The following is a 9,339-nucleotide window of genomic DNA, read 5'->3' as shown; positions in this document are numbered from 1 at the left end:
CGGCCTGCAAGACGATATTTTGTGGCCCCCACCTTGATATGAAAGTTTAATGTTAGTGCGGCCCGCAAATTTTTTTTTTTTTTTATAAAGTTTTTTATAAAGTTTTTTTTGGGGGCATTTTTTCATTTTTATTGACAGGACAGTGGATAGAGTCTTGGAAAGGGGGGAGAGAGAGAGTGGATGCGGAAAGGGCCACAGGCCGGATTCGAACCCGGGCCGCCGCGGTCAGGACCAAGTCTTGTTACATGGGCGCCCGCTCTACCAACTGAGCTAACCAGGCGCCCTCGGCCCGCGAGTTTTATGTGAATGGCAGTTTGCCGTTGAAGGTCCCTTTGTTGCGCGAGCCCGAGCTGAACGAACCTACCAATCACAGTGGGGTATATGGCTCCCGGGGACGGGCAATCGGCCGGGCTTGATGCAAGCAGAGAAACATTTCACAACAACTGTGGCGGCGCCCGTGTAACATCGCATAAGCTTGATTAAAGCTTGATTTATACTTCTGCGTTGAATCGACGCCGTAGCCTGACGTGCACCTCTCCAGAAATGTAACTACACGTCGCGGCGACGCAGACCGCAACAGCTGTGATTGGTCCAGTCTCTCAGCGATGCTGAGCGGCCAGGACCCCGGACAACCACAGAAAGTTCTACTTCTCTCTGCCTCCATCTTTTCAATGTTTGTTCACACAAATCCACTCAGATATATTTTCTCTTTTCGGCGTTGCAGTAATGTAAAAGTTCTGTGGTTCAACAGTTATTAGCTCCAACTCCGCTCAGTTTCTGTTTGTAGTACAAGAAGAAGAAGGAAACTCATAGAGACGCCGCCGCCAACTAGCGGTTTGGTGGTGTAATTGCAGAGCAACACAAACACAGCAGGCACAACTTTATTGCGGAGTGACACCAAGTGGAATGAATATATATCTTGTCACACAGCCCCAATCATGTCTTTTTCAAAGCCTGCAGTGAAGAGAAAGGTTGGTGACGAGCACAGACAATTTCAGGAAAAGTGGGAGACGCAATAGAGGCCATGTTCAGAAGAACCGTTCATGTTCTTCAATGTTCCATTAATGTTCAGGACAGTTCATGTTCAGAAGAACCCATTCAAGTTAAAGAACTGTTAATAATGACGTTTGAGAAGATTGTTTTTTTTTTTAACAAAGCTTTTTTTGTGGAATACCTGATGCGGCCCAGCCTCACCCAGACTCTGCCTCCAGCGGCCCCCAGGTAAATTGAGTTTGAGACCACTGCTGTAGACCGTCAGCGCCCCGCCCCTCCCTGCTTGATGGTATGATCCTTGTCTTTCATCACCTGATTGGTCGCACGGACGTCATTAACACAACATTCAGTCACAGTCAGTGCATGGAGTGCCTGTGGCGCGGAGAAAATTGTCTTATCATTCTGCCTTGAATTAATTAAAAAAAACAAAAAAAATGTCTCAGACGGGAGCCGGCTCCTATCGTTCACTTAAAAGAGCCGGCTCAAAGAACCGACTCGTTCGCTAACGACACATCACTAGATGGTGTAAAAAAAGTGGGATGCATTCAAGAACCTCGAAGTTCTTTATAGACCCAATTTATACGTCTTTATAGTGGCTGATAATTATGAGTTTCTAATTAAAGCGAGACAAAAGCTTACGTTTTAGGTAGGTAGGTACACTCGGCTATAATATCAGTATTTAAAATGTAACGTTAACTGCTTTACTTATGTTGCCTGATAAGACATTTTATCAATACTGTGTTGTTGTTGTTGCTCAAACCAGACAGCTCTGTCAATTCAATTCAATTTGCTTTATTGGCATGACTGTCAGGTGAACAGTATTGCCAAAGCGTCAATTCAATAATAAATAAAAATAAAAAAATAACATATGTATAATTCATTAAGCAAATTACAATATATAGATATTTAAAAAGAGCATGCATGTAAATGGAAGGGGCAGAAATCCTGACAGCTTGTTTCAAATGCAGAGTTTCTGAATACGGGCTGTGTGTATTTCCCTGTGGATTGAGTGTTTCGATACTTTTACAGTATTTATATAGGACTTAAGCCTGCTTTATAATAAAAAAACTTTTTTATAAAATGGGACCTTTAATTGAACATTTGTCTGGAACTATGCAGCAATATAGCACAACAAATGACATGATTAGGGCCTTTTGGCAGGCCACTCTGTCTTGAAGAGGGCCCCTGTGTCAAAATATTGTTTTAAGAGCTTCACTTTTTAAGATTTTGTTCCCATATGTTGCAAATTCCATCATTCAGTAGTGTTAGTGTTAATCAAACTACTACACTACTACACTGTAGGCCTATACCTGGAGCCAGGTAGTATTCCAGCATAGAAAACTGTTCATAATGCATATAAAGGGTTTGGGGGTTAACAGGGGCTCATCATCTTATTATTGCCCTAGGGCCCCCTAGCAGGTTGACTTTCAGCTTTACTGAAATGCACTGGAATCTTAAGTCTTAAAAACAGGTTAGAAATATCATTTAAGTCAGGGTTTTTCATCATAGCATTAAGAGTATTGTACAAATTCATGTTTTGAACATATGAATTGTAGTATTGTAATATCTCCACAAGATGTCAGTATAGTAACACAAGAGTCCCAGTCCCATATATACTGTAGGTTTTACAGTTGTGCTCAAGGGAGTTTATAATATTGAAGGATTATAATATTGTTTTGCTCTTTTTAAGAAGTGATGGCTGGGATGTTGGCCTCTCCTAAGGGCATGCACACTTCAAAGTGTTAAACTGCTAATATGTAAACCCCAGGGCCATTATTCCTTTTTCAGTATTCTCCAAACTGCATCCTCTGTACTTATCAGACCATTTATTTCATGTTTTCTCAGACCTCTGAGGATGTCACTTATTTTTTGAGTTAACCATCATTTTGTCATCTACACATGCCAGCAGTCTGGAAAATAGTAAAACATGAATGTCATTTTTCCTGTCATGTATTTTATGATAATCAAAAGCGTCATCATGAATAGAAGAAAAACATGCAGCGCTGTCAGTCAATCAAAACCCTCCTTCTATATAGACAATAGTATCTGTATCATTATTGATTAGTATGGGAGTGGCAACAATGACCTTACAGTTGTTCAAAGTCAGCTGCTAATAGCTCATTAGTTTTAATGGGTGGGTGCTAAATGGAGTGAAGTCACAGGTTGAGAGGTGCCACTCAGATGAAATGGTAAACAATGAACCTGAAAGATGTTCCTCTGTTGTTTTCTAACTGTTTGTAAATCAGCCTATATTCCTGCAGTGTTTTCTGATTGGTTGTGGTTCTCTGAAACTACACTACCAGATATAAAAAAAATATTATTTTGTCTAAATCTCCTACAAATAAAACCGATTAAATCTTCTACATAGCAACATGCTTTCCCTTCTATTTAGTTATTTATTATATAACAGGGAGTTTACGATTTATTTCAGTGCTGCACAATCATCCATTTTATTATGTGTATACAATTCTGTAGGAGTACGGATCTGAACTTCAAGTGTAGATGGAGATGAAATGTAAGGCTGGTCAAATTTGAAATAAAAATAACAGATAAGGAATACCTGTGTTCCAAATCATTCTATATTTTCATAGACATAAATGCTATTTGCCAATGTAGGGAGAAGAGGAAATGTACATTTCCTTGTGAAAATATCCTTTCTTACATCAGCGCCCAAAATCCATGCCAAATAAACAAGAAGTAACGTCTCTGTGGCTGCTTTGAGAAATTGGTCTCCGGAGAGAGCTTTCTAGGTTAATTTATTCTGTATCGGGCTGGCAGTGTGTGTACTGTCACCACTTTTAAACTCGGGGCAGGGCACATTTTGTGTGCAAGACTGCCTAAGATAACTTCTCATGGCTCCTTGGGATGGCTGCTGCCGGTTGATTCTGGCAGGCCATGAGACAACCCGTTTATTTGTTTGTTTGTCCCGTGAGTTTCTGGCTGGCCGTTCAGGGCTCTGTTTGGCCCCGGTCCCTGTTGGGCTTCTATTTCTGAAACCCAAGTGGCTCTTAATGAAGCTGGTAGGGTTGGCATGGGCCCTCAGCAAACCCAGGCCTGATCAGACCCTTCTTCTTCTGCCTTGGCAGCCACACTCCATTTGCTCCCTCTGGCTTCCTAATTTAGTAACGGTGGGTAAAAATATGTGCTAACGAACAAGGTCTGGTATGTCAGGCTGGCGTCCAGAGAAGAGGGAGGGAGGGGAGGGGAGGGGTGTGTGTGTGTGTGTGTGTGTGTGTGTGTGTGTGTGCTGTTTTCGCAGCAGGCACCCAGTGACAGGGGTAGAGTCACTCAGACCTCTCTGACATCTGTGTGTTTGCGTGTATGTGTAGACGTTCAGGGGAGCGTGTGGGGCTGGATGACGAGAGGTGAAGGGTGAGCACTTAAAATTTCTCACCCTTGCCAAACTCCATTCAAACCCTTCTAATCATTCTTCTGTTTTATTCCAGCCACACTGTAAGGCTGCAGAGTAAACCTATAGTACACAGTGCAAATTATTGAAAGAGTTTTCATGGTGTTTTACACACTGTCTGCAAGTTTTCAGAGTTTGGCTTTAGGAGGATATAGCACCTGTAAGTGACATCCTTTTAAAGTTGAATTTTAGGCACCGTAGCGTACCATGTAAAGTGCTGTTTTCGGTTATTTTAAGCCCAACTGTTAAGTTCTCTCAATAATGAAACATTAAAGTGGAAGAGCAGCAGCAGTTTGTCACGCTAGCGAGTGTAGCACGCGCAGCTTTTAAATATCCTCTCCACAGACCTGCAGTCACATCTGTTAGGGTATACTTTATAAAAGTTTAATGAGCCAATACCTATAGACCAGTAATATGCAATTTGTAAGCAGAACTTTTGGGTTGCTGTGTAACATAGTTGGACATTTTAACATTATGTATATGGGCAGATACATAAACTGTGACACATAAATTGCCGGTCTATATCCTCCTCCAGTGTAACTCTTTTTATCTCTCATTTTAATTCATCAGGTTGGCCCCTCCAATTTATGACCTCTCCGCCACTTACTTTCTGGAAAGGAACTTCAGAGTATCCAGACCATAATCCAGGTATTACACAAAAACTATGACACCTATAAACCATGACACCTCAATGAGCATTTTGATGCAAATGATTTTCAGCTGATGTATTGCTCATTGCAAATCATTTCTGTTCTGTTTAGCGTCTGTGAGGGCTTACTGGATCTGTAGGGAAACCCTTTAACATGTGAGCTGCAGAGCTTCCTGGTTCAACTATGTATACTGTATATAGATTTGGCTACAAACCATGCAGGCAGCGGAAGAAAAACATGTTTTAATGTATGTTTACACTATACACCTCAGACTTTCAAAGCCCTCCGTTTTCCATGGACCTGTTCCAGCAAACATTAACGGTGAATAACTTTATTGAGGCCGTTTTAATGAAAGACACAGGAAAAGTGGTGCCAGTAAACCCTTATTATTCTGAAAAATGTTTTCTTACTAAAATTACAGGCTTGCTGTGAAATGATACCAAAGTGTTAGCCCTTAAAAACAATACTATATGATGGTAATAAGAGCTTTTAATTCTTTAGTTTCGAAGCTTAGAGTGCTCGCTGCCTGAGTCCTGAGCTTGCAATTACTCCATTTTCATCTGTCAAGATTCTCGACCATAGAAATCTGCCCTCAAGCACTTTAGCACTTGCCCTTCCTGTTCACAGTTTAAGAGGCTCATGGCAACCTTGTCAACTTCACTTGTAAACCCAAAGCTTTAGATGAAAACAGAAAACCTCCTTGTCTGTTGGAAGGCGGCGACGGCGGCGGCGGCAGCAGAAGCTCTAAATTTACAGGCAGGATAACAGCTGCTCGACGCACTCTTACTTTACCGTTTCATCGATTAATAAAAAAATCAACCTGATTAGTCACGAAAACTGTGTCTTGCAACCAGTTGCACAGAGAGTTTGGGTGAATTCCCTCAAGCTGTGTGTTGAACTTTTGCCAGGCAACTGTGCAGTCAAAGACAGGCTAGGTAACAAACCACAACTGTCCCCTGCTTGTGCAGGAACAGGCATGCATCATGATTCACAGAGCTGCTGGCTAGATCGGCCTCACTGAGCTGAATAAGAAAATAAAAGATCTGCACGACACAGTTAACATTTTTATTCTGTGATCTAATCGTCATGCATCATTATGGGTTTAAAGCCATGTAATGTGTATTTCATGTTGTCATACATTTGCAAAACTATCTCTTTGGACCTATTATAGCAGTTTCATAAAGAGATCATTTGTTGTTGTTTGATTGTTCCCACTTAGTATTGGGCTAACAATGCAACTGAGACCAGATATTACTATGTTTCAATGAACAACTCTACCCAGCTGAGTGCTTTACCTGTCGACACAGGAATGTTCCCGTCTTGCATAACAAGAAAACAATTTATGGATCCACTTCTCAGATAGACAATCAAACTCTGCCCTTTTTGGAGTAGTTTTTGCTCGTCAGATATGTCACAGTTATTTGTTAAAACCACAAAGTAGCACCTTACTTTTATACAGCTGTCCCCACTTCCTGTGCTAGTTAACCCACAGACACCCACCCCTCAGCAATGAACATCAGCCCCTGTCATAACAAATAGTGTTTAGAGTAAGAACTGATAGAGTAGACGGTATTTAATGTGACCTATTTTTATATAGTCTCTTAGATAATAAAGTACAACACTACCTGTGTTAATATTCCTGTTTTATTTTCAACTGAAGTCCTAAATTTGGTGAAAACTGGCCCATGAGTGGTTTACCACTTTAACTAAGTTATCCTGTTCTGACTCACAGCAAATACGCCAATGTCTTCACAGCTGCTGCACTTCAGATAAAGCATATGGTTTGCCCATAGAACAAGAAATGTGTCTCAGTGCCATAATCGAAGTATTTGTGCAAGTAATGCCGCTGTAAAGAAGTAGAAACAAAGCCAGGCACTTAAGCCAGGCACCCCTTCCTTTGAACCGACTGGAGCTGTCCACAGCAAAGACATGATAGTCACAGTACGATAAGATAAGCTCTCTTTCCATGCAGCAGCATCGTTCCATGCCAGTGCTTTGTTTAACAATAGTTTTGTATTCAAATGTGAATTGTTCTCTGCTATGGCAGAGACTTAGAATGGCTTAAACTTGTGTTTATCCTTACCCAAACCTTGGCCTAATTTGAAGCATATGCAGAAAACAAATCTACTATTGTTTCACCGCTAAATCTTCTTCTCTCCTTTCTATTCAATGTCAAAATCAAAGATTACGGAAAGCTTTGGAGGTGATATATTGCCATTCTTTGTTTAGACAATGGCACACTAAACCAATAACTGTGTTTTGTGCGCTGACAGCGTGTACGTTCCTTCATAATTGCAGTTTTAGCAGCACTGTGACAGGGAGATATGTGTATGGGGGAGTTTCATCTTCTTCCAATGGCCCTGCAATCAAGCTTTAGCTGCTAAAACACGGATCAGCAACTGTTCGCCACACATTTTCAAAATGATGTAGAGGGGGTTGTCTGTATCTCTGCCCCCTCCAAATCAAACACTCACACACACAAAGATGGCACTGCCAAGGACAATCCCCAAAATGATGAGAGGATGGTGCGGTTCCTTGTCCTCGGTGCTCTGTGGTCCAGCCTTGTATCACCTGGTTGGGAACCAGGGGGGAAATCTGCAAGTTGCCCATTCGCTCTCTGATCGCTGCAATTCAATGTTAATTGTGCTTATACTACAGAGGGGTCCAGCATAAACACATTTCACATGCCTCTCTAACTGCATGTGTAAAATATGCGGCATTTGTCCAGGAAAAAAAGAGAACCTCTCTGTCCGATAGAATGCCAGTTTATAATCTTTGATACACATTTACAGTGGCAGTAGGCAGTATATTTTTGGCATTAATCGTCAAAAATTCCATAATAACCTTTCAGCATCTTGTAATTCAAGTGTTCTGAGAGATAACTAGACTTCTGCACCTCATCATGGCTCTGTTTTCAGGCTTTAGAAAATCTAGCCCTTGACGGGAGACTTTGACCAATCACAGGTCAGTTCATTGAGAGAGCGTTCCTATTGGCTGAGCTCTGACTAGTTGTTTTCCTCCGGTAAGTGAAATCTTGCAGATGCCGTTAGGAGCACCGAAGGACACCGAAGGACACAGAGGCACATGATTTTTTTCAGGTTACCTGTTTCATGTAATACTGTCACGATATAGCGACCGTTTTATAAAAATAACTTTTTTTAATCATATTTGCTCCAATCTCGCCTACTTCAGCTTTAATGTCAAATGAGTCAGCCAGTAATATTTCAGGGCCTGCGGACTTTTTCTGATATCATTATATGAAGACTTTGTGAATATGGTATTATGGCACATGTACAGTCACTTTCAGCAGGTTGCTGACTGCAAAAGAAATTGATGGCTTCTGCTTAAAGCTGCAGTACGTAACTTTGAGCAAATATGATAAAAAAGTTATTTTTATAAAACTGTCACTATGTCCTGACAGTGGAACAAGAGACCGATGATCCGTGAAAAAAATCATGTCCCTCAGCCTCCTCCTGTGCTCCTAATGGCATTTGCAAGATTTCAACATGCCTGAAAGAATACAACCAATCAGAGCCGAGTTGTCTCTGGGCAGCTGTCAATAACTGTTAGTGAAACTCAAACTGTCAAACTAGGCAGCGCTGATATATATGAATAAGAATATGAATCAAGATTATGTTACTGTAATGCCTATTTCTTGCCTCAATTGTATTCAGAAACACGTTGTAGTGTACTGTTTAGCTGTAAAATGAGAAAGTTTGTGACCCGGCAGCCATGTTGAAAACAGTCGAGCATAAAACCAAGCACTGCCCACCGGCCAGCGCAAACTTTCTCATTTTACAGCTAAACAATACACTGAAAACATTTAAGGTGAGAAACAGGCATTACAATAACAGAATATTGATTAATATTTGTTAAGCGCTGCCTAGTTTTACCGTTTGATCGGAGTACACAAATTTGTGAGCAGTGATTGACAGCTGATTTAGAGACTTTGGGCGCTGTGAAATCTTACGGAGGCAGAGGAACATGTCTCATGCACTACTGTCAGGATATAGTGACAGTTTAATAAAGATAACTTTTTATCATATTTGCTCAAAGTTACCAACTGCAGCTTTAAATCAGAAATGAATCACTCATACTTAATAGTTGACCAAACCACTAATTTATCCCCCGCCCCCATGAATATGCTTCCAAAGTGAACGGTAGCAATAGGAATACGAATATCAAAAGGGGGGTTTTGTCACTTACCTTTGACTATGAATGTGAATGAGAGGCTAAATGTCCGCCTGTGGTGCTCTGACCTTTGTGGCTCCTCTGCTGACTCGGTTC

General features: G+C 41.2%; 1 protein-coding gene across 1 annotated transcript in view; it reads left to right on the top strand.

The window, feature by feature from the left end:
- The window catches only part of mef2aa (myocyte enhancer factor 2aa), a 106,996-nt gene that overhangs the window by 1,135 nt on the left and 96,522 nt on the right, over window positions 1-9,339 (top strand). Inside the window, exon 2 of the mRNA XM_074633030.1 lies at window positions 4,973-5,050. The gene's annotated coding sequence lies outside the window, so the exon portion shown is untranslated. The remainder of the gene's footprint in view (window positions 1-4,972; window positions 5,051-9,339) is intronic.

Source organism: Sebastes fasciatus, chromosome 4, assembly GCF_043250625.1.
Source record: "Sebastes fasciatus isolate fSebFas1 chromosome 4, fSebFas1.pri, whole genome shotgun sequence".
Classification (NCBI taxonomy): Eukaryota; Metazoa; Chordata; class Actinopteri; order Perciformes; family Sebastidae; genus Sebastes; species Sebastes fasciatus.
The sequence above is the reverse complement of the archived record's forward strand: the minus strand, read 5'-3'. Positions and strand labels throughout refer to the sequence as shown.